This window comes from Triturus cristatus, chromosome 2_1 (assembly GCF_964204655.1).
Source record: "Triturus cristatus chromosome 2_1, aTriCri1.1, whole genome shotgun sequence".
NCBI lineage: Eukaryota > Metazoa > Chordata > Amphibia > Caudata > Salamandridae > Triturus > Triturus cristatus.
In genome coordinates this window covers 820048234-820073963 of record NC_140581.1, presented here as the reverse complement: position 1 = coordinate 820073963, position 25730 = coordinate 820048234, and the positions used below count along the sequence as shown (strand labels likewise).

Here is a 25730-nt window from a genome sequence, read left to right as displayed (position 1 = left end):
CAGAACTTGCAAACCCAAGCAGAGATGGATCTGCTCTGAAAACCTACTCAACATTCGAAGGTGTGCTCGTGTACTGCAGAACTAACACTACCAACTCAGCAGCCTTCTTTCTTACGGTTTTGTACAATATCCTGGACAGAATGGTGGTGGAGAAGCCATCGTCTGTAAAGAAACCCTACCATTTATGCTGTTCAATACCCTCTTCACAAACACCTCAAAGCTCTCACTGTTGATATTGCCAAATCAACTATCTCAGTATCTAGAACACATAAATGTTATCACCCCTGCCTTACATAACCTCTTTATGCAGTAATTCCTAAACTTCATCACTACTTTCCCTATGTGAGCGTGTTTCATTGTTGTTGATTGTTCAGGCCAATTACTCATTTTGGTTGCTAATCATAACACATTGTTGTCCATTTCTGCCAGACACTAGTAGGTACTTACCACCAGGGCCGGACTGGGCACCGAAACTGGACCTGACAAACTGCCCAGCCGAGCCCCCGGGGGAGGAGGGGGGGCTGCGGCCGAGCTGTTCGCTCGAGCCGGTTTTGCCGATTTTGTTACAGGGGGCCGATACTGCAGGCCCCCGTAACAAAAACCGGTCCCCACCCTAGCGGCCCACCGGGGAAACACCTGGTTAATAATCTGAACCATCCTTCTAGTCAGGCCTCTCACCCAGCAGACCATTGAACTAATAATTTAATATTAAATCATTATAATTGAAATATTTAGGAAACGTGCCTTAGCCAAAGAGAAGTGTAATAACTCAAGAAGGACTGCACATTGCGACTATAAGGAAATCAATAATCAGAGAAAAACTAAAAATGCCTGCAAAAAGTTGCCTGAAATCCTCCTCTCTCCTGAAACTCACTTTCTTACAACATGTAAGATAAAGCTACAATAAGCTACTTTAAAAAAAATCTGTGTTCCTCAGACCCAAGCCTCAAGATATCAGCAACACATCTAAAGTCATAAGTGACCACTGTCATGATTCCAGGACTAGCCAACCCACTATTCCTGACTGAAATGACCATGAAATCAAATCAGAATCTGCCAGCCTTACAATGACGAGTACATTTCCCTCTGGATCATGGTCCTTGTTCAGCCAGATTTAGAAAACTGATCTCAATTTAGCCATCACATACACTAAGTCACAATCTTACTCCTCTAACCGTACCTCAAACCGTACACCACCCTCCCTTGCCAAGGAACATACAGATTCCTTCGTAGCCATAATGGAGGAAATTAGCAACTCATATCTGGTTCTTTATACTTTCCCTGATGCCCTTAAAGATGGTAATGTTGGCCCACTACTGAAAATAATAAATGCTAACCACCTCAAAAAATGACAGGCCCATCACACGATTCCCCTCAATTGTCAGTTTAATAGAAAAATGTGTATCTACTCCATTGGAGGACTTCAAATTTAAAACCAATTACAGCATCTACACCACAGCACAAAAATCACTAAAGTTCATTGATGACTCCTTACAGATGTTTGATGAGGATAAGCACGGCATTCGAATTCTCCTGCACCCTTCCACAAACCACAACATCCTTTTCAAAACCTTAGGTAACAGAATAGGTTTTAAAGACACAATGCTGAGCTGGTTCAAGGCTTGCTTGTTTGCAAATGATTCACAGTTACACCTTAAAACTAAAAGCATTGGGAATATTGACACACTTGCCAAATGCCTTGAATGTACATGAATGGCTACAACGAAACATAAGCATATTCTACCAAAACATAAGTTCCTCTTATTATAGCCTAACAGTTCCAAGTTCTCCCACCAAAATGGGTAAGCAATTTTCAGGCCTTAAACATCTTCCACAATATTGTTAAATTGAACAGGTCTCTAAGTTTTAGGCTAAGTAGATCTCTCACTCTTTATCCCCCCAATAAGAAATAACAAAAATGCCTAATTCAAACTGAAGTTGCTCCGCAACATCAGACCTTTTATCAAATGAAGGACTTTATATCCGCACACAGGCACTAGTGATTCCTTATACTGAATATGGAAATGTCCTCTGATAAGGAAGGGCATCATATTTTGCCATGGTCCCCCTATTTTCTCAGATGGTTTGAATGGCTGTAGGACTCGGTATACTTTAAGGCTGTTAAACAGTAGTGTGGTGCCTTTGCTCCCCCCCCCCCCCGAAAACATGTTTCTGAATTGGATTTATCTATTTGACTAATTTTAGATTTTTGCAAGGCCATAGTAGATGACACAGAAAATGCACCAATTACATCAACTTGAGCTGCAGTGTGTATTTCAACTACCTACATATATGAAAAAAATATGGTTGGCAGGAGCACCACTGTACTCTGGTTCGGTTATGGGTTTAAATGCACTGCAGTTCCTTTGGCTATATATATATATAGTCGAAGACGTTAGCTGAAACATATCGGTCGTTTCATTTTAATTGTTTTGTGTCAGGAGAATATTTAGTGTTCACAAAATAAAATAGAAATTTGCACAAATACCTCCAGGATGCAGAAAATCTATGCTGTGATGCTGTGTTGGTAGTTCGGGAACAGAACGCCATGAAGGAGCATCTATATATATATATATTCACTGAAAAAACCATAGGTTTCAGACATGTTATAGTTAGCGGAAATTTTACTGATAAAAAACCAATGAAATTCCCCCGTTATAGTTAGTGCAGGCAACTATAACTCACGCGACCGCAATCTTCTGCTGATGCTAATATTGTATTTAGACACTTATTTGCCCATGTCTTCTTCCATAAATTTTTAGCTATACATATATTAGAAATATTTTTTTTTCATAAAGACACATATGTCATCAGCAGAAGATTGCGGTCGCGTGAGTTATAGTTGCCTGCACTAACTATAACGGGGGAATTTCATTGGTTTTTTATCAGTAAAATTTCCGCTAACTATAACATGTCTGAAACCTATGGTTTTTTCAGTGAATTTGCAAGGTTTTTTAAATGCTAATTCCTAACTATAACGTGTGTGAAACCTATGGTTTTTTCAGTGAATTTGTACGGTTTTTTAAATGCTAAGTTACTTTACGCCATTCGTGGCGTGCACGCCCACTTAACGCAGTTCGTTCCGTGCGCGCACGGTGCGCTTCGCGCACCGTGCGCGCACGGTGAGCACGCGGTGCGCTTCGCGCACCGCGCGCCCACTTTAAGCAGTTAGTGCCGTACACGCAAGGTGGGCACGCAGTGCGCTACGCGCACCGCGTGCCCACGTTACGCACCGTGCGCACATGGAGGACATATTATGCGCTTCCTTGTGATAGGTAATCTGTTAAATTTAATTTGTAAGTGATGACAATAATATGCCATGCACAGAGAGTTTTTTTTTTTTTATTAAAATTTTTAGCGTAAGCGCACCGTACGCGTACGGTAAGCGTAATCGGCGAAATTTTCAAAAAATAAAAATTTACCGTTTTTGGCCTTTGAGGACTCAACTAACATGGCTATGTGCATGGGCGCTGTCTAAACAGCCCCTTTATATGTTTTTTCCCTTTATTTACTGCCCCCCCCCTCAGAGTGCGAGAGAGAAAATGGCGGCCGCCGCTTCCTGGTTTCGACCGATTCGAATGTTTACTTAGATGTAACAGCCAATCAGAATCGCGCTCGCGCACGCCACCGTACGCGTACGGTAAGCTTACGGTAAGCGTACCGTAAGCTGGCTCAGATATATATATTGATTTAAAGGCTATTTTCTCAGAATCTACTGAACAGATTTACACCAAACCTACAAAAGGCACTTCCTTGACCTGAGGACTACCTCTCTGCCAAATTTCTAGTAATTCTGTTCAGCCGTTCGGGCTGTAGCCCTGTCTAAAGGTCCTATGGAAAAATGCATGGGAAAAACGCGTTTTGGGACCCCCCTTTTATCTCAGCCCCCGCTTGACGAATCCCCCCGAGACTTTCAGGGTAGGAGCGGAGCGTAGCGCCCCACCTATTTTGAGAAATTCACGAGGATTCGTCGACCGGCGCCAAAGTTATTCAAAATAGAATGTTGCGGATTTCCTATGGAAAAGGGGTCCTAACTATAACTACCTACTGGCGACCGCCAGTAGGTAATATATATATATATATATATATATATATATATATATTCACTTAAAAAACCATAGGTTTCACACACGTTATAGTTAGGAATTAGCATTTAAAAAACCTTGCAAATTCACTGAAAAACCATAGGTTTCACACATGGTATAGTTAGCTGGACATTTCACTCGTAAAAAAACATTGAAATTCCCCCATTATAGTTAGTTCAGCTAACTATAACTCGCGCGACCGCAATCCACTGCTGATGACGTCACATATTACATCACTGTATTCACTAAGATACTGTTAATAAGTCAGTTATACAATTAATTTTACAAAAAAAACATCCATTTAGACACTTATTTACCCATTTATTCTTCCATTAACCTTTAGATATACATATATAAAAAATATTTATTTTTCAGAAAGACACATATTCACTGGATGATGTCATCAGTGATGTCATGAGTGATGTCACTGACCATGTCATGAGTGATGTAATATGTACCTTTTGTAACTAGGTGCTAGTACATAATGTATTCATTTCATACATTGAGATATATATTTTTCATTTTTTTTATATTATTTTCCCTTCTCTTTATATATATATATATATATCCAAACACCTCCAGCACATGTAATCCTCAAGCCAGACACCGACATTGCAGTTCCAGTAATCCAGATAAGTTTTATTGTTTCATTACAGGGCTGTAACACGTTTCGTCGGGATCCCCTATATATCACCTAAAATGTGCTTAGGTATCCCACAGGGCTGGTTGATCAGTTTATTAAACAAAACGTGGCAACCTACATATTTGAAATAGTGTGTCCTCACAGTGACTACATGTTCACTGTGTGGTTTAGTCGGATTTCCCTTGAACAGACTTAGTTAAAATTCGAACACTTCATGTCTATCTTTACTTTTGGAAAATCCTAGCAATATGATTTTATTTAGTTTTGAAGATCATATTTAATGGTGACAATAATGTCTGATACGTTTAGTGAAAAGTAACTTTATAAAAATGTACTTTGTGCCGCCTCAGCCAAAATAGGCTTTGCACCAGTTTTGCCACTCATTTCACCTCCAAATGACAAAACACATTCCTGGCTGAAGTTAATGACCCTGATCACCAGAGGATTACAGCCCAGGAAGGCAGGAGTGCTTTAAACAACTGCCTATTTAACAGGGATTAGCCAACTGGGGCCCTATAACACATACAGTGCATTTTTCCTGTTTGAGTCATGGTGCACCTTTACAGTGCACAAACAGGGAAAGTGCGCCCTATTACGTATAGCCAATAGGTCTCGCCTTTGGGGCCTTATAAGTAAGTGTTTAACCATGCAACAGTTAATGATGTTGCACCAAGGATATTGTGCTGCATAACTAAATACTTATAAGGTACCAAAAGCGAGACCTGTTGGTTATGCCACTGCTTGTTTTTTCTTGCTCTGTGGCAAAAATATATTTTCCCAGGTGGGAACCCTAGTGCTTTAAATGGGCAATTACGGTCGAGTGCTGAGTACTTGACTGCTTTCACTTCAAAGAGAGTACCATTATATTCCACAAGAGAGATGCAGCACTTTTAGTGGGATAGTTTCAGCACTTCTCAGGAGCGAGCCGGCATTCTGGAATAATAAGTACCTGGACTTCTTTAGTGCAATTACAAGCACTTAGGAACCTGTGCCCAATCCTCACCTGGAAATCGACTATCGACAAAATGTCCACTTTTCACAGATCCCAATTTTTCAGTTAGGATTCTACAAAACCTCTTTCTGTAGACCAGGATTGGTTATTTGCCCTCATAAATGGTTTTTATTTCCGACCGAGGTTTAATTTAGGTTTTCAATCATGCTGTAAATTTAGGTTTTCTCAATTTTCCAGAATGTGCCTAATTTACCTCAAGTGATGGGGAAAAGGAGAAAAAGGAAAATGTTGCCAATTTACCTAAGCTTCTTGTAAAGTAGTTATGGTTACTCCTTAATTCCGATTTCAGTCCTTATGAAAGTTTCTGTGCACGAGTTTATTGCCCACCAATGCACTGCGTCTTTATAAACTCTTCCAAGTTAGTTTGGGAAACACTGCCAGTGACTACAAGAAACATATTTACAGTCGGCTACAGCATGACACACCAGCTGACACGAGTTCTATGTCACAAAGTCCTCTCTGTTAATCTGCGAGTGAGGTTAAGGCACTGATTCGCAGCCAAGTTTCGATTACATGAATTAACTTCTTAAACCTCGCCTCACAACTCTGATCTTCCGTGCCTTGATTTCATTTGGTGCCTTGACTTTGAACATTTTCAATTTAATTAATATCATTTTTCACACGTACTGCTGAAAATCCAGCAGAGTCATCAATATACAATATCCAAAGTCCGTAACTAGACCGACTTTCTGTTCCCTGATTAAAATGATAATGTACACGTTGCTTTGTAAGTCGCATGGTGGCTTTTCAAATTCATTTCCAGCTTGTTGTCTGTCTTAGCGGGCACTCTCATGAATCACACCACTTAGTTGCCACTTGATCTGACCATTGTTGCGGCCTAAATGAATCACCCTGCACTTATCTGTCTTAACTTAATCTTCCCGAGACCCCTTTGGTATTCTAGAAGGGTGAAAGCCTGGCAAGTCTAAAGTTACCAGATGAACCCATGCAGTTGGGGACACCATGTTCCAGCCCTGTGCCTTCATTAACAAGTTAATGAATCTGGAAGCCGTAGCCCTGACTCACCTCACATGAACAGCATGCCCCCAGCTATAGCTTTCAGTGGCCTGCAGAAGGACAAACTGAAGTTACATATGGTGCACTTAGGGAGTCGTTGCGTAATCCTTATGATGACCATTTCTTGCTCTCCCTGCAGGCCCTACTGAGGGGCATATTTACTAGGACGGCGATAAATAAACGCAAAGTGCGCTTAGCACTTGTTTATTGATCGCCGTCTATCGCTGGAATTTATCGCCCTGGTAACGCGTTATTAACAACGCGTTACTCCAGGGCGATAATATTCCAGGGAAATGGGCCAACATCGCTGGAAAACCAGCAATGTTGCACCCAAAACAGAGATAGCCTTGGTGATACGACCCTGTGGTAGCACAATAATCCACCTCCCATTTTAACGATACCTTAGTCAGGAATTTAACCGGCGTTAAATTCCTGCGTTAAGGCATAGTTAACGGGATTTAAAATATCGCTACCCCTCGGTGATGATATCACGAACCTGGGGTAGCGATATTTTCCCATGGTGTTTTGTCAGGCACGCCTCCTTTACATCTCATTAGAGATGCAAGGCGAGGCGTGAACAAAACGGGAGCTGAATCAAGGAAACACGCGCTAGCGTGTCCTTGTAAATAATGCAATATAATTATCACTGCTTTTCGCCCAAAAACGGATGCTAAAGTGGCGATAATTATATCTTCAGCCCTTGATGATATGCCCCTGAGCTCTTTATGTCATAACTCACCCGCATAGCCCACTAATGTCACACTCACTGGCCCACACACCTTCTTCGATAAACTGCAGGAATTACTGGAGCAAGGAATCGATGTGGCTCGCTGAGAAGTTAGTGGAGTCAACTAACAAGACATCAAGGAATAAAGATTTGTTGAACTAAAGATTTATTGAAAGAAAGGGCATATTTGCATAGATTATAGTCTCTATTTTATTTTGTTACACTCATTTACTTGCGTGACGCACTGTGTCTTTTATTCGCATTGCCACATTCCTAAGCGTAAAACGTCCACCCTTGCTCTGGGAGCAGACTCCATGTCAAACCTACATTCATTGTATTTGGTTTTGTGAATCAACAGATACAGGAAGTAAAGCACTATCATTGGCCCACTCATTTCCAAGGGCGTCCAATTTGCCTTATAATATCAGGGTGTCCCGGGGTGCATCTACTCGCTCTCCCAGTTTAATGGCATTTTCAAAGATTGATTGATGGCAATGTGGCTGGAGAGAGTGTTAGATCTGTCAAGAGTTACTCCTTTAAGGCTTTATAAGTTATGTTTTTGATGATACCCTATACACAGTGACCTGGAAAGTGAAGGTCGTTATAGATCTCTCTGAAGCATTAAACACAGTGGGATGGATTCAGTAACAACTGAGAAAACATTTGAGGAGTTCACACTACTGTGAGGATTATGGGAAGTGACGCATCAGCTGAACAGTGGCCCTGAAGCCTCCATGTTTACACAGGTGCTGAGCATGCAGCGGGATCCCCAGCAGGAATGGAAGCCTATTGGAGACAGTCAACTCCCGCCCTGCAGTTTCTGTAGAGGTATCTTAAAGATGACCTTCGAACAGCATGTCTTCATCTACATTGCCGCGTAACCCTACGTATTAAAAAAAATGGCAGATGGACGCTTGTCTGTGACCAGCAGATGCACAGCATGCGGTTTCAAAAATCCTAAAAGAGTCGCAATAGATTGCCCGCACTTCTATTAAACCTCGACGGGACAGAAACTTGGCTGTAGTCTGCCCCTTAATTTTAATTACACATTTTTATTGTCCTGAGTATATCTCTAGAATTGCTTCGGAAAATGTGGCTGGCACAGTTTCTAAATTTGCACAAAAGGAATCGGTAGGCGAGAATGAATGGTCAGTGCACCTATAGTTCTTTAACTAAAGAAGTTTTTGGTGCTGAAATAGAGACTGGATGGAATTGAAGAAGTAACCAATATTTGTCAAATGTGTGACGTGGGGTAAGATTAAGGAATTGGAACTATACAAACCAAAGTCTCCCTGGCAATACACCTGTGCCGTCCCTAAAAGATGTGGTGGTACATGTGACGAATAATGGCAAAAAGTCAAACAGCACCCCTGAAAAAAATCCTCTTCTGTCTTATTTCTTCTTGAGGTAATAACAAAACACACAACACATGATTCAGGGAAGAGACCTGAGAAAATGAGCAAGAACTGCTAAAACGTCGGTGTGAACCGATGGCAGGGCATTCTTGGTGATCCAGCACCAGGCCTTGCGAGCTACCGAATGACCAATGTTATGTAAACTTTTATACCAGTGCATTTAAATGAAGCAAAATATGAGTTTTGTGTTAGATCGTGTGTGTAACAGGGACTAAAGCAACCGGATTTTCAGCAAGTTTTGCACCACGCGATTTCACACTTGCTTCTCAGTCTAAATAACAGGACATGTACTCGAGCAAATATATGCTTTGCCAAATTTCAAAGGTGCAAATTGTGACTGAGTGTGTGGTAAAAATCGCGTTGTTCCATTTCTAATTATGTAAGCAGCATAATAATACAAAATCAGTCTGCGCTATTTACAAATATGGAGAAATCAAAAGAGAGCAAAAACAGGTTACAGCTTAATTTATTTGTATTCAAGTACGCTGCATGACATGAGAAAGTAGTAAAGTAACCAACATTATGACCGCTACTCGGCCAATTCAAAATTGACATATTTGTGCATACTGACAGCAGGCACGGAGGCGTTGTTGGCCCTATTCGCCGGTTCCAGGGTCACATTGGAAAAGCGCACATGCTACAAAGAATTAGTAGTCTGCTAAAGGGAGCCATGTTTTCTCCTTTGAGATGGAATACAGGTAGGACTACCTGGAGAGCCCACCATCCATTACATTAGGTAGGAATAATTGTACACCTTGCTGAGGAAACCAGGGGGCATATTTACAAGGGAATGGCGGAGCATGGCGTTAATCACAAAATGCTAACGCCATGCTCCGCCATTCCGAAAACGCAGAGATAAGCCGTATTTACAAAGATACTGCATATTCCTGCGTTTTCCCTAGCGCTGGCACAGAATTAGGCAGCCTAGCGCCAACGCAGGCACCCTTGCACCATAGTGCAAGAGTGCCTGCGTTGAGGAAATGATTGTTTATGTCCCTTCCTGCCCATAAACAATCACAAATGGTGATTTGAGACTTCTATGTGTGCTGCATTGTGCAGCACACATAGAAGTTGCAAATAGTCATTTTTGTAATGCTTGTTTATATGCAGGAAGGGACACCTTTCTGCACATAAACAATCCTTCATGGCGTTTTGCTGTTTCTGAGTGTACTGCACAATGCAGCACACATAGAAACAGCAAAAACGAGGAGAAATAAAGCATTTCTCCTCATTTCGCCAAGTTAAGACCAGGTTTTCCCTGGTCTTAATTTCGGCACCACCTCCAATTTACGTCACCCTTGTAAATAGGGGACATCGTCAAAAGCAACGGGTGTTGCAGTCAAACACCCACCGCAACACTTGTTGCCCACCCCTTACACACTAAGTATAGCGTGAAAGGGTACTGTTGGAAGGCGGACCCCGAGGAGTCGGTGAGACCACCAAGGGGGGGGCCCTCTCACTGCACGAAGTAGCCGAGCGCTGCCGAGAAGTCTCCTGAGAGATCCTTCTCCTATCACGTACTAGCACAGTAACACCACCACACAGGACTCAAGGAGGTTGTCTGGTGACAAGCAATTCTTTATCAGCAATAAAAAGGTTACGAGGTCAATATTTACACGAAGGGATCGAGGGATCCACCAAAAGTCTCAGTGTCTCTTTGGAAGGGTAGGGGTAGCGGGACAGTCTTTGGCAGGAGTGCGGTACGAGGGTACCTGGGGCCCAGTTCTTATCCTCAAGCTGGAGGATCTCCGGATCTCGGATGGGTCGAGCCGCGACGGCGTCAGCAGGGCTCTGGCGTACAGTTCGTGGAGAGCCGCGATTCAATCAGCAGGGCTCTCAAGATGGTTTCTGCTCAGCTCGAGCCGCGACGTCGTCAGCAGGGCTCCGAGGAAGGTTTCAGCGAGGTTGGGCCGCGACAGCGTCAGCAGGGCTCCGATGTTCCAGGTGGTTCAGAAAGGGTTCACAAGAAGGAGCCGCGACGCAGTCAGCAGGGCTCGTGATGGTTCCGACAAGAGTTCTTCTCCGTAGGGTCCGCCGCGATTCAATCAGCAGGGCTCTCGACTCCGGGATACAACTGCCGAGCTGTGGTGGGGTCGCCCCAGATATAGGTCTGGAGCCCTTTGATGTCCGGACCTATGCGCCCGAGGGGGCGGAGTGGCCGGGTGGAGGTGGCCAGACGCCCAGCAGGAGAGGCGCCAGGCCCATGGGAGTTGCAGGGCGATCACACCTCGAGAGGGGAGGACAGTTGGGGGTCCCATCGATACTGTCCTCCGCCGGGGGCGATGAATGGTTCCTGCGGCACCACCTGGCTAGTTCGTGGTGCCTCGATGTCGGGGCTTCGCTGGGGTCGAGGCCGGGTTGAGCGGGGTCGCGCCGGCTGGTGCACGGTGTGACGTGGATGCCAACAAGATGGCGGAGCCACGAGGAGTATGCGACCACGTGCAGCTCCGGGTGAAGGGCCTTGGTGCAGTTCAGACGGGTGGCCCGTGACGGCCGGGGCGGGGAACGGGCACAATCCAGGGGGTTAAGGACCACGCCACGAGGCCGGGTCCAACAGGCGTCCCCCCCAGCCGAAGGCATGGAGAGTCACCCATCTCCTTGGGGATTCTCCTCGTCAAGGCGGAAGAAGCGGGACAGGCCGTCGGCGTTGGCGTGGTCATTGCCGGGCCGATGTTCGACGTCAAAGTCCATCCCTTGTAGCGAGATGGACCATCGCAGCAGCTTGGGGTTCTCGCCCCGCATTCGCATTAACCATTGCAAGGGCCGGTGGTCGGTCTGGACCCGGAAGTGGGCGCCAAAGAGGTAGGGCCGGAGCTTCTTGAGGGCCCACACCACAGCGAAGGCCTCGCGCTCAATAGTGCTCCAGCGTTGCTCTCGGGGCAGTAGTCGTCGGCTGATGAAGGCCACTGGTCGGTCGAGCCCCTTTTCGTCGGCTTGGGATAGGACGGCCCCGATCCCATACTCGGAGGCGTCCGTCTGTACCACGAACTCCTTCTGGTAGTCCGGGGCCTGCAGCACCGGAGCAGTACACATGGCTGTTTTTAGGGTGTCGAAGGCTGTTTGGCAGCGGGGTGTCCAGTGTACCTTCTTGGGCTGCTTTTTGGACGTTAACTCTGTGAGGGGGCCAACAATGCTCCCATAGTCCCGGATAAACCGCCGGTAGTATCCGGTGAGGCCCAGGAAGCCCCGGACAGCGGTCTGGGTAGTGGGGGGTTCCCAGGTCTGGATGGCATCTATCTTCGCTTGGAGGGGGGCCACCTGCCCGCTCCCCACTTGATGGCCCAGGTAGGTCATGGATCCGTGGCCGATTTGACATTTGCTGGCCTTGATTGTGAGCCCGGCCTGCTGGAGGGCGGCCAGGACGGCCTTCAGGTGGAGGAGGTGCTCGGCCCAGTGGTTGCTGTACACGGCAATGTCATCTAAGTAGGCCGCGCTGAAGGCCTCAAGCCCGGCCAAAACCTTGTTCACCAGTCTTTGGAAGGTGGCCGGGGCGTTCTTCATTCCGAAGGGCATCACCCGAAAGTGGTAATGCCCATCCGGAGTCGAAAAGGCGGATCTTTCTTGGGCGCCGGGGGTGAGCTGGATTTGCCAGTACCCGGCGGTGAGGTCCAGCGTGCTCAAGTAGCGAGCGGCCCCTAGGCGGTCGATGAGTTCGTCGGCCCGGGGTATCGGGTGTGCGTCTGTCTTGGTTACTGCATTCAGGGCTCGGTAGTCCACGCAGAATCGCAACTCCGGGGGGTGACCGGGAGCTGCGGCCTTGGGCACCAGGACGACAGGGCTGGCCCACGGGCTGTCGGAAGGCTCGATGACCCCCAGGGCCAGCATCTTCGCTACTTCGGCCTGGATGCAGGCCCGCACTCGGTCAGGCACCCGGTAGGCTCTGTGTCGTATGGGGGGGCTCTCCCCGGTGTCGACGTCGTGGACGCACCAGTGGGTCACCCCCGGGGTGAGAGAGAAGAGGGCTGCGTAGTCCCGCAGTAATTGCTGGCAGTCGTTGCGCTGTTACGGGGTCAGGGACGAGGCGAGTTGGACCCCTTCGATCGATCCATCGTGAATGTCGGATTGCAAGAGGTCGGGCAAGGGCTCGGAGTCGTCCTCGCCCCCCTCGTCGGTCGCCAGCAGCAGGCTCAGTTCGGTCCGGGCGAAGTGGGGTTTTAGCCTGTTAGCATGTAGGACCCGGAGGGGGTTCCGGGGGGACTCCAGATCGACCAGGTAGGTGACGGGACTTTTCTTCTCCACCACCTTGAAGGGCCCGGTCCACTTGTCCTGGAGGGCGCCGGGTTCGACCGGGGCCATGACCCATACTTTCTGACGTGGCTCGAATTCTACAGTAGAGGTGTTGCGATCGTACCACCGCTTCATGTCCTCCTGGCTGGCCTCGAGGTTGGCTTCGGCCATGGCTCGGAACTTGCGGGCCTGGTTTCGGAGGGTCAGGAGGTATCGGTAGACGTCAGGAGGGGCGCCTCGGGGCTTCATCTCCCAGCCCTCCTTGACCAGGCTGAGCGGTCCGCGGACCGGGTGTCCATACAATAGTTCAAACGGGCTGAACCCCAGGGACTTCTGCGGGACCTCCCGATAGGCAAACAGGAGGCAGGGCAGCAGGACATCCCATTTCCGCCTGAGGGGTTCTTCCAGGCCCTGGATCATCCCTTTTAATGTTCGGTTGAACCGCTCAACCAGTCCGTTCCCCTGAGGGTGATAGGGGGTCGTGAACTTGTATGTGACCCCGCACTGTTGCCACAGGGACCGCATGTACCTGGAGATAAAGTTCGTGCCGCGGTCGCTCACCACTTCGCTGGGGAATCCCACTCGGGAGAAGATCCCCATCAAGGCCCGGCCTACCACAGGGGCCGTTATAGTTCTTAGCGGGACCGCCTCCGGGTACCTGGTGGCGTGGTCCACGAGGACCAGGATGAAGCGGTGGCCCAGGGCGGTTTGGGGGTCCAGGGGTCCCACAATATCGATTCCGACCCGTTCGAACGGGGTGCTGACGGCAGGAAAGGGCTGGAGGGGGGCCTTGACCCGACCCCCCATCTTTCCGCTGGCTTGGCAGGTCTGGCAGGACCGGCAGTGGTTGTCCACATCTCTCCGCATCCGGGGCCAGTAGAAGTGGGTCACCAGACGACTGTACGTTTTGTCTTGCCCCAAGTGTCCGGCGAGGGGCACATCATGGGCCAGGTTGAGAAGGAACTCCCGGAAGCGGAGGGGGACCACCAACACGCGGCTGGCCCCGAGTTCTGCTACTTTCTGTTCACTGTACAACAGGCCCTCGGCCCAGTAGATCCAGTGGGTGCCGGTCTGGTCACCGTTGGCTTGCGCGGTCGCCTGTTGTCGGACCCCTTCGAGAGAGGGACAGGACTGTTGCTCTTGCTGGAACTGCTCTCGGGTGGGGCCCCCTTCGTGTTGCCATTGCGTCAGCTCTGGTAGGGCGCTCGGAGAAGCCATCTCTTCGGGGGAGGATTCGCTGGGCCCAGGGTCGGTGTCCGCCTCCTCCTCGCTGCTGGTGGGAGGGGGTGTGAGCCCCTCGGGTTGGGCGGTCCCGGAGGTCGAGGATGAGCGGGGGGCCTGGGCGGTCATGGACCGGGTGATGGCGCAGGCCCAATCAGCCAGTCCCAACATTCGGAGGTGCTCTCGTCGCTCTACTTGAGCCCAGGGGGAACTTTCCAAGTCGTTCCCCAGGAGGCAGTCGACCGGGGCGTCGTCGTGCACTGTCACCTTCAGCAGGCCCGTCACCCCTCCCCACTCGAAGGGGACCAGGACCATCTGGCATAGGCTTTCACTGTTGTCGGCCGTCCGTACGGGGCACAGCACATTCGGTAGAATCTGTTCAGGGGTCACCAGGTGGCAGCGGACAGCGGTGATACTGGCGCCTGTGTCGCGAAGGGCTTCGGCCCGTTGTCCGTTGACCGTGACCTGCTGCCGGTACTTCTGGGTGTTGGTTGGGATGGGGGTGCAGGGTACCATCTCTCGGCTACCCAGGCAGACCAGGGACATGGCTGCCGGCTCCCACTCAGTGTTCTCTCGGTCGAGGGCCTCCTCTTCCTCTTCTCCTCCCCCCAAGGCGGCGGCTATCAGCTGCCGGGGCGGGGGCCCGCCGGCCCCGTTTCTTCGGTTCAGAGGGCAGGCCGGATCGCTGGCAAAGTGTCCGGTTTGTTGGCAGCCATAGCAGGTCACTGGTGGCCGTGGTCCGGGTCGGGCCGGGCCCACCCTTCGAGCTAGGCTCGGGGAGAGATGTGGCTGCGGTGGCCCTCGAGGGGGGCTCCTGGGGGCCCCGGCGGGAGGGTCTCGGTTCCTGTTCGGCCCTCCCCCCCCACCGCGCTGGCGTGGGGGTCCGTTGGGGTTCCTCTGGTACTCCCCTATTGAGCTCCGGGGGACCCGGGAGTTGACCCATCGATCGGCCTCGACGGCAAGTTTTCGCGGGTCGGTCATTTTGCTGTCGAGGAGGTGCTGTCTCAGTTCCACGAAGCAATTGTTGGAAAGATGTTCCCACACGATGAGGTCGACCAGCTGCCCGTAGGTGGTTACTTTGCTTCCTTTGATCCACCCTTCTAGGGCCCGACTGAAAAAGTCCACATATTCCACCCATGTGGTACCCGGGATTTTCTTGCAGTCTCTGAACCGCTGGCGGTACATTTCCGCTGTTAGCCCGTAGCGGGTGAGCAGGGCCTCCTTCATGTGATCGTAGGAGGTCATCACCTCCTCCGGTAGCTGGAGCAGCGTGTCCCGCCCTTCACTCAGGAATCGCCCCCACAGGCCTGCGCCCCAGTCTTTTCGGGGCACCCGATGGGAGGTCATGGCCACCTCGTAGGCCTTAAACCATTGTTGGATGTCGTCATTCTTGTAATACTCCTTGACGACCTCTTTCGGGATATGTACCTTGGCCTCGGAAGGCGGTAGAGTGTCTCTAGTACTGGGGGTGTCGGTCCCTCCGTTCTTGGCCTTGATCTCGAGCTCCTTGATACTGCGCTCGTGCTCAAGAGTTAGTTTCTTTTCCTCCAACTCCCGGTGTCGTCTCTTCTCTTCTATCTCTTCTTGAAGGCGTAGCTGCTCGAGGGCCAGTTTCTTTTCTGCCAGCTGGAGTTCGCCGTCCAGCCGCAGTCGGGCGAGCTCTAGCTCGTGGCTCCGGACCTTTTCCCGCTCTCGTATTTCTTCTTCGGAGAGGCCGGTTTCTAGGCTCTTTCTTCCTCCGGTTGCCGGAGTCAGTGCGGTTGCTGTGGTCTCCGTCAGGGGCAAGGGCCCTTCTTCCTGGGAGGGGCCTGCCCCGGCCTCCAACCATGCCCTCAGAGCTTTCTGCATCTCTTCTTTGGTACCTAGGCTGGTGGTTGCAATGCCTTTGTCTTTGCAGAACTGTTTTAATTCTTTGTGCGTATATTCTTCCAGCCGTTCGGGCTGGAACTCCATTGTCACGTTGTTTTCCTGGCTGCTCATGATGCTATTCGTTTGGATGGGTAGCTAGTGGGTACTGGCTGGTACGTACTGCGTTCGGCTCGGATCCCGTCGCTGGCCACCAAATGTTGGAAGGCGGACCCCGAGGAGTCGGTGAGACCACCAAGGGGGGGCCCTCTCACTGCATGAAGTAGCCGAGCGCTGCCGAGAAGTCTCCTGAGAGATCCTTCTCCTATCACGTACTAGCACAGTAACACCACCACACAGGACTCAAGGAGGTTGTCTGGTGACAAGCAATTCTTTATCAGCAATAAAAAGGATACGAGGTCAATATTTACACGAAGGGATCGAGGGATCCACCAAAAGTCTCAGTGTCTCTTTGGAAGGGTAGGGGTAGCGGGACAGTCTTTGGCAGGAGTGCGGTACGAGGGTACCTGGGGCCCAGTTCTTATCCTCAAGCTGGAGGACCTCCGGATCTCGGATGGGTCGAGCCGCGACGGCGTCAGCAGGGCTCTGGCGTACAGTTCGTGGAGAGCCGCGATTCAATCAGCAGGGCTCTCAAGATGGTTTCTGCTCAGCTCGAGCCGCGACGTCGTCAGCAGGGCTCCGAGGAAGGTTTCAGTGAGGTTGGGCCGCGACAGCGTCAGCAGGGCTCCGATGTTCCAGGTGGTTCAGAAAGGGTTCACAAGAAGGAGCCGCGACGCAGTCAGCAGGGCTCGTGATGGTTCCGACAAGAGTTCTTCTCCGTAGGGTCCGCCGCGATTCAATCAGCAGGGCTCTCGACTCCGGGATACAACTGCCGAGCTGTGGTGGGGTCGCCCCAGATATAGGTCTGGAGCCCTTTGATGTCCGGACCTATGCGCCCGAGGGGGCGGAGTGGCCGGTTGGAGGTGGCCAGACGCCCAGCAGGAGAGGCGCCAGGCCCATGGGAGTTGCAGGGCGATCACACCTCGAGAGGGGAGGACAGTTGGGGGTCCCATCGATACTGTCCTCCGCCGGGGGCGATGAATGGTTCCTGCGGCACCCCCTGGCTAGTTCGTGGTGCCTCGATATCGGGGCTTCGCTGGGGTCGAGGCCGGGTTGAGCGGGGTCGCGCCGGCTGGTGCACGGTGTGACGTGGATGCCAACAAGATGGCGGAGCCACGAGGAGTATGCGACCACGTGCAGCTCCGGGTGAAGGGCCTTGGTGCAGTTCAGACGGGTGGCCCGTGACGGCCGGGGCGGGGAACGGGCACAATCCAGGGGGTTAAGGACCACGCCACGAGGCCGGGTCCAACAGGTACCTTATGTACAATGCGGCGTTAAGCCATGTTAAGCTGCTTACCGTCACCTTGTAAATAAGGCGAAGCCCCTATCGCCAGAGGAACATCGTTAAAAGTGACGTTCCTGTGGCGATAGGAGCTTGTAAATATGCCTCCAGGTTCCTCGGGCTTCAGGTAGGTATTGTGACTGTCTGTGATTGTCTGGGGAGATTAAGATGAAGACAGGAGAGCAGAGGGACAACCAGAGAGGAGGAGGAACAAGGGGGGGCAAAATGATAGTAGGGACGGACACCAAATATTTCACTTCATACAGATAAAAGGAAAAATATCTAGAATGAAAGGGGGGGCTAGAGGGAGGCAGGTGTTGTGCCCTCCCAGTGGGCCGTTGCAGGAGGCATGATACAAGAGGGGATGAAAGACAGGGTGAAAGCAAGAACAGAAGAGAAGCACGGGCAGGCCCAGTTCAGTGCACAGGGTTACCAAAGTGGAAAGGTTGGCATTCGCAGGGAGAGGGAAGATGAGCGAAAAGGGGTACACATGGCTGTAATACTTAGTAACTGTAGTGGAGGTGGCTGAAGTTTCTCAAGAAGGGCTGCTCCTCTTTGTCTTCAGAACAAGAAGTTAGGGGGCATGTGACCTGCAGCTCAAAAGGAATCTCTACCTGCTTTAGTAGTTCCACCCCTTTTATGCAGATCTTCCAAGGGTTTCAATGATGCATCTCTTCCACCTCGTTGACCTAACTTTCCCCATTGCCAGCTGGCTGTGCCTCACCACCAGTGGTCTACGCTCCGTGGCATCTCCATGAGCCATTCATTTCCCTTCAGTAGTTTTTATCTTTTTGCTGGCAGTCACATCCAGTTGGTTCTTCTAAATTTCCAACCTCCATCAAGTGATACTGCTTCCAAGCATAATTCCAAAACAGCATGCCCCTCTTCACTTTCTCCCTTCTTACCTTCTTACCTCACAATTGTTGGCTCCAATTGACCACAGCTCCATTTCTAGAACATGTATCACCCTGTGGTGCCCAGTTCAGCCATTGTAAGAATTTTGCCAACAATGTAGAGCAATCACTTCCAAAGAAATTATATTTCACTAACAGTCAAGCAGTAAGAGCCTCTGTTCTAGTGCAAGCAAACATTATTGAAAAAGTTCTCCCAAAGGCCTCCCTGAATGGGGATGACATATTGTCATGCCCTCCGAGTACAGTTAGTCTCTTTGTAATGGTTTCCCCAGAAAACATGACAACTTCAGGGATTTGGTCACACAGCAACACATCTTTCAATGTATAATCCATGTACTTTTTAGCTAAAGTACTGTGTTCTCAGTGGTACCTGTAGGGCCATGTCTACCTAGATGGGTCCAAGAACTGCAAACCTGATATGGCTACCTCTTCAGGGGAAAGCACAAAACATCGCACAACCAATCACTGCTGCCCAGCTCTTGATCAAACGCACCATACAGCTCCGTTCATGATCAGGGACTGGGACCCAATTCATTGTTTATGTTGTGGCCAAAGATGTATCCAGGATACACTGCCAGCCCCACATCTCAAGACCTCCAGGTAGCCGTAGCAGAATGCTCTGATGGGGGAGTTGGTTATCCTCTTGACACCCATCGGCCTTCAAAGTACATCATCTCTAAACAGGGAGTCAGAGTCACCAATGTTTACCACATCTGCTTAAGTTAGACACTGGTACGGGAGGATACTCCGGCCCAATTATCAGGCCTTAGATGGGAACTCGTAAAGGATGTGCCTTCCTTGGTTGGTACTCTGCTACACTCTATTGCTCTAATTTTAGTTTGGCTTATGATAGTGCAGCTGTTAAACATAGCTATTGCTGACAATATACATAGAGTGGACTTGCCCCCCCCCTTCATCCATAAGCTTTATTCAGCAGCTTCTTTCAGCCGTTGGGATGAGACTTTGTCAAGCACGTCTTAGCTTAGCCCTGTGCAGTATTCATCTGTCACCTAAGACAACTGAATTTTGGGGGTATCCTTCTATCTCCATTCGAGTGGTTGCGTTGAAACGCATGAGTGACTACTTTACAAGTATAGCCCTCTCTGATCACCCCTATTTACTACCTCCTATATGTCTACATCTATTTTAATATTGCTACATGTTTTAACACATTAAACCCAGGCATATTGGCTTTGCAAGTGCTTGTTTAACAAAGGTTATTCTTGGACCAGGATTTCATTTTAAAACTCAAATGCACTCAAAAAAAGTTTATGCATTGGGTGCATCATTGCTTTCTGCATTGGATTCAAAATATGTTTGCTTCGTTTTAGCAATGAGAGGAGAAGCCCTTATGAACAAAATTCTAGTTCTCCATTCTGCATAACACAAGTTGCAAAAATGATAACAACACATTTGCTCTGTTTGTAGTATTAGTGCAAATTTTACATAAGATGGCCCCAGAAGTGTCTTGGACCCCTTAACGAAAGCGCAATTAGAGTGGCTGCTCCCCAGTGCTCCATATTTCCTATGTGCTGCTTTAAACACCCAGGAAAATCAATGTACAACATAAATGAATGAATTTTCAAGCAATTGTGTAATAGTTTACCAAATATAAAAAAATGAAAAGCAAAAATAAATTCAAAAAATTATCCAGGGTTGGAAAAAGAACAAAAAAAACTTTGTTTTGTGACATTTCAGAGGTTGTTCAACAATTGATGATGCTACAGCAGATGATTGTACAGATTTTAGCTGATCTGATCATAAGAAAGGGCTTTGTTCAATTGTGAACCAGGAAATTCTGAAAGATGGATTAGTCTCCATCATGACTGACTCATTTCTATGTGAATGAATTTATATATCAGTTTTTAGCAAGACATAATACATGTATGCATGTGTAGAACAAATATTTGTGATGAAGCTACTGCCTTGAGTGCGATCTGCTATATCGCGTGTTGCTGGTCGTGGCTAGGTGGACGGGTAAAAATGGATCAGGAGTTCTTCGTATTAGGTAGTTTTTGGCATGGACTGTGCTATGAAACCGATTGAAATAAATTTATTATACCAATTTTAGCAGTCGATCGAAGCAATCCCAACTTGGATTTTACAAGAATTGTGTCTTTCCTGTAACCATTCACCCTTAGGATTTTTCCTGTCACAATGATGTTTTCACAATTAATTAATAGATTAATACACCGAGTTCCTAAACATCCTAAATATTAATATTAATACAAACAGCAGAAAATAAATACCTAAGGAAACTGTTAAGCATCCCACAGAATGTCCCGTCAGAAATAGTTCATGAAGAGATAGGGGCAGGTCACATAGCTGACAATATTTTTTTTTGCAAAAACAAGTTTTATTGCGTTACACAGTTACAATTACCGTCATCAATTATCATTGTGCCGACAGTCATATCCAGCTGCTATGAACCAATGCATAAGTCACATAGCTGACAATATACGTTTGCACCTGATATTACTATGGTGCTCTATATGCACTAAAAAAGAATTGGATTTTAATAGACTAACAGTAAGAGATTGTTTGAACTTGAACTTTAGTTATTGTATACCATGGCTGAGGTATATAAAAACGACCCTGTCTAATTTGGGGTTACTGCATGTATTTAACTCACTTGAGAATATATCTAAACCAGTCACTGCAGAAGTTAAGAAGGTATTTTTAGAGCATACTCAAGAATTTAGACTGCAAGACTCACAGCGTAAACGCTGCTGCATACATCATACAATGGTCAAAGTAGTGAAAGAATGGAACTTTATCTAACACTGGACATGCCAGTGAACCATATAAGACTTTTAACTGAATATGTCTCCGCAGCTTGTGGTAGGATGGCACAGGCAACAAAATCTTCCTGTATGTTCTTGTGATGAGTCTTCTGCACTAGACACTTTACACATTTGACTAATTTGCCCTAAATGGGCCAATTTGCGTAAAAAGTATATACGCCCTATATTTGCACATTTGAATTTTAAACAAGCGAGACCTGCCCTTTCTATATTTACAATTTTTAGAAAATTCTCCTGTCTACTGGTATGTGGGGAGATTTTTAATAGCAGTGTATTATGCTTATGCTTGACATTGAAATGGAATGTATTTACTTAATGACATTATTTGCTGATTTTACTACTTTTGTGTGATTGTTTTATTGTACTTTATGATTGTCAAATACAATCAAATGAAGTAATTATTGATTGATTGATTGACTCATTCCTATGTGAATGAATTGATATGCCAGTTTTAAGCAAGACATATTACATATATGCATGTGTAGAGCGAATATTTGTGATGAAGCTACTGCCTTGAGTGCGATCTGCTATATCGCGAGGAGTGGAGGTTTGTTGTTGGTGCTGGTAGTGGCTAAGTGGACGGGTAAAAATGGACCAGGAGTTCTTCGTATTAGGTCGTTTTTGGCATGGACTGTGCTGCGAAACCGATTGAAATAAATTTAATATACCAATTTTAGCAGTCGATCGAAGCAATCCCAACTTGGCTTCTTCAAGAATTGTGTCTTTCCTTTAACCATCCACCCTTGGGTTTTTGCTGTCACAATGATGTTTTCACATTTAGTTAATAGATGAATGCATCGAGATCCTAAACCAGTATGCACAAAGGGTCTTGATTAATCTGGCATGGGTATCTGGAATGCATGTGTTATTCCCTCAGTTTACTCACTGTCCTCATAACTCTATGCATCATTTTGGGACAGCAATGAGGCTATGAAAAGATTCAGCTACACTTATTAGATGAGCCCCTCACTATTGTTTTACCATCACTGCTAAAGAGTGTAAAAAGTGTTCATGATCTTAAAAGTTAATTATGTGCGCATCAATAACGTCTGTTTTCTGCTGAAAAGTTTTGAACATGTGATGGTATGAAATACCCTGCTACTTAGCAACTTCTACTGTTTTCTGCAAATAATGTCCCATTAAGATTTAGGTTTTTGTTTCCATTTCTACACTTTAAATTTCCAAACCATATACAATATTTTTTGTTACCTGCACTTTTTCTGTCACCATCAGTTGTGTTTTTAATGTTCCTCTTATTCTAGGGCTTTGAGAAAAATGACTTGTGTGTTTACACCCAAATACCCCTGCTGTTCTCTGACAAGAACGTTGCTGTTGGAGTAAATTACTATTATCTTTATCACGATTCAACATCACAATTTTTTTCTGCAATGTTACATTCTGGAGCAGAGGTAGTGAATGTGAGCATTTAAGGTGTGAAAATGCATATTACTAGCTGAATGAATAAGTGGCCGCCTAAGTAAATGTATGCACATTGGAATATTCCTAGACATAGACAAGTGTCATAGACCTAAAGCGCACTCCTGGGATTCTTTTTGAAGTGGTTTTAAATTGGAAACCTCCAAACGCAGGAGTACACTTATCTGCGTAAATTTCCGACTTTTTGAAAGCCCTTTTTTTTGTAAATGGTGGACATTGGGGTTATTTATGACAATTTATCCTTAGCACTTGAGGTATTCCATTTGCAAATAAAGCCAGGAGACTGAAACTTAGGGTCAAAGGTATCCATCCTCCTCCAAATTTACCTGAAAAATGTCGTTATGCTATCTGTAATCTGGTGGTGTTTTACTTTTTACACCCTGTAAAATATCGCATTGATACTTTGTTATTATCTGCTCTTCAGTGCACTTGGAGCCCGCAATATCTTGGTCCTTGCGAAAGAAAGCATCACTATGAACGCATATATAAAACGGTGGAATATATCAAAAACGTCATAGCTTTTGTGTGGTACACCTTCAAATCTTACCTTGGTCCTGCCCGGTTCCCGCCTTGACACCAAAGTCGCGTGGGACCTCTTCCAGGTTCAGCCGCCCCTGGCACACCTCTGCCCTGCGGATTTGTGAGGGCGCGACACGGGGTGACAGAGATATGCCGACATTACGCCTCCCGCTCCTTTTTTATCGGCCTTGAGCTAACGTAAATCCTTCATCGTATCAGGTCAATCGAACGGAATTAGCAACTGGTTAAAACCAATCTCATTCCAGGAACTTTGCAGCATACTGTCCGGGTGACGCCGATAGGCCGTCCCAGCGGGCGGCGTTCCCACGTTGGAGCAGGTGGCGGAGACGCCATGACTTGGCACGCACAGAAGGTATTCTTTCGATTACACATAAACCTGGCTTGATACCCCTCGCACGCAGCGCCAAGGCCCCGCTCTGTGAACCCGCGCTGGAATGGGCCCGGAATGGTGTGTCAAATCACACACGGGGCTTGGGTTACAGGGTGAATGCTGGAAATATGTTGTTGTTTGGAGCTGCTAATCCAGGGTGCATGCTTGATAATGACACACCGCCAAGTGCTCCTCCGCACAGGACAATGGCGGCAGAAATAGTCTGTGAAAGTAATGTGTGCCGGCAGCAGGAACTTAAAGAGGAATGATTTAATAACAGCATTAATGCACAGTGTATTTGCACATATATAGCATACATGCACCTGTGGCACTGCAAAGGTTAAATTGTGGCTGCACTCGTGTTACTGTTCACGCATTCACTAGGCTGCAACATTATTGTCACATCTATCATATGAATTGAGCCTTGCCTCTGCCACCGTTTTGGGCTGATGGGTGGTTTCAATAGTTGACGAGCCGGAGCAGGGGTATTTTACTACCTTGGACACACTGTTATTGGAACAATTTTCAAAGTGAGGGTGCTAGTTGCCACCTAACCGGTTTTCTAGTGGCACCACTGCTATTTTTGTGCCCCAGCCGGTACAAAAATAATGAAAAATCACCTAATGATGCAATTATTACCCATATTTGTAAATTTTTCAAACAGCAAAAATAAATAGAAAGCACTTGTAAATGTCTTTTCCAGCTGCGTTAACGACTCGTGACTACATCTTTAAGTAAACAAAGACAGAAGAGTCATGTTGCAAATGAATACATACAATTTTGTTTAAAGTCCTTTTTGGTATCACACCAAGACATTTGCAGACTCTTAAGACAGCAACAAAAAGTTGGAATATTTCTCTTGGAACGGTGGCAACACAGCTGCTGGTCACTGGCATTAGCTTGCTAAAACCAGGTGTTCAGTGAAACCCTTGTGTGGGATAATAGATAATCAACAGTGGTGCAGTAGGAGAGTGAAGTAAGGACTTCATAGTCAACTTCAGGTGCAGCCTACCAGGTGAAAGAGGGCGAATTCCTACCCTACATGGGGTACCTGTTAGGAGTGCAATGTAATTGCTTGTAGTACGCACTCACATACTATTCAATTGTATTAAAGAAATTAGATGCTAGAGGAAATGTGAATCCAGCAGCATGTTTTTACGAAATCAGAGCATTTCAATGTAAAGCTTAATAAATGACTCATAGAATTTGTGCTGAAATTTGGAACCAATGTGACAGCTTATATAGGCCACATTAGTGATGTGACCCAGTGATATGTCAACTGTATTTTTAATGCTTCTTTCTTTTTTTGTTGCAATTCTTTATTGAAAAGATTGAAAATAACAAGGTCTCACAGTGTGGGTAGCCATCATCCTTCAGACATGTACAATAATCATATACATTGAGAACATGGATGAGGGGTACATTGTAGTTATCTGTGAGAGGTGGGAGGTGGGAGGGGGGTATAAGGGGTGAGAGGCCCCTGCCTGGGCGAGGGGGCCATACATGTCCACGTTTGTATATGGTGGAAGAGCAAGTTGGGTGATGAAGCATGTAGTTGCCGAGGGGAGGGGGCTAGTTGTGGCTAGCAGCTATGACCGTCATGTTCGTTATCTTTTATGTAGGCCTATATCACTGCCAGGATAAGTGTGAGCTATTGCCACCAGAAGGGCAGGGATGTGCAGTTCTGTCCGGCAGTGTCCAAGGTCTCCTCCACTATCACCAGGGCAGAGAAGGGGAGTCCTTTTACTGCGGATCTGGATCTGGGGGAGGTAGCGTGGGGGCGGGAGGGGTTGTGAGAGGAGGGGGTTGGTTACAGTTAGGGTTGTAAGGGGAGGGGGCAGGAGGCATAGAGAAAAGGACATGTCTAGCTTGATGAGGTACAGGACGACAGGAGGAGTGGCGATGGGGCAGAGAGAAGAGAATCTGAGTGCACGGGGGCACGGGCATGTAAAGAAAGAAAAGGGGGGGTGTGGGTATGTGGGTGAACTGGCTGTATCTCGGGGGCAGGCCGGCGTATAGGGCGGCAGAACTTATTTTAGCCTGAACACTTTAGACTATTGAAATGGGGGGA

The 25730-nt window shown here is 47.4% G+C and overlaps 1 protein-coding gene across 1 annotated transcript in view; it reads right to left on the bottom strand.

The window, feature by feature from the left end:
• Window positions 1-23488, bottom strand: part of FAM240A (family with sequence similarity 240 member A) — a 112532-nt gene extending 89044 nt beyond the window's left edge. The window contains exon 1 of the mRNA XM_085632847.1: window positions 23297-23488. The gene's annotated coding sequence lies outside the window, so the exon portion shown is untranslated. The remainder of the gene's footprint in view (window positions 1-23296) is intronic.
• Window positions 23489-25730: the final 2242 nt, after the last annotated feature.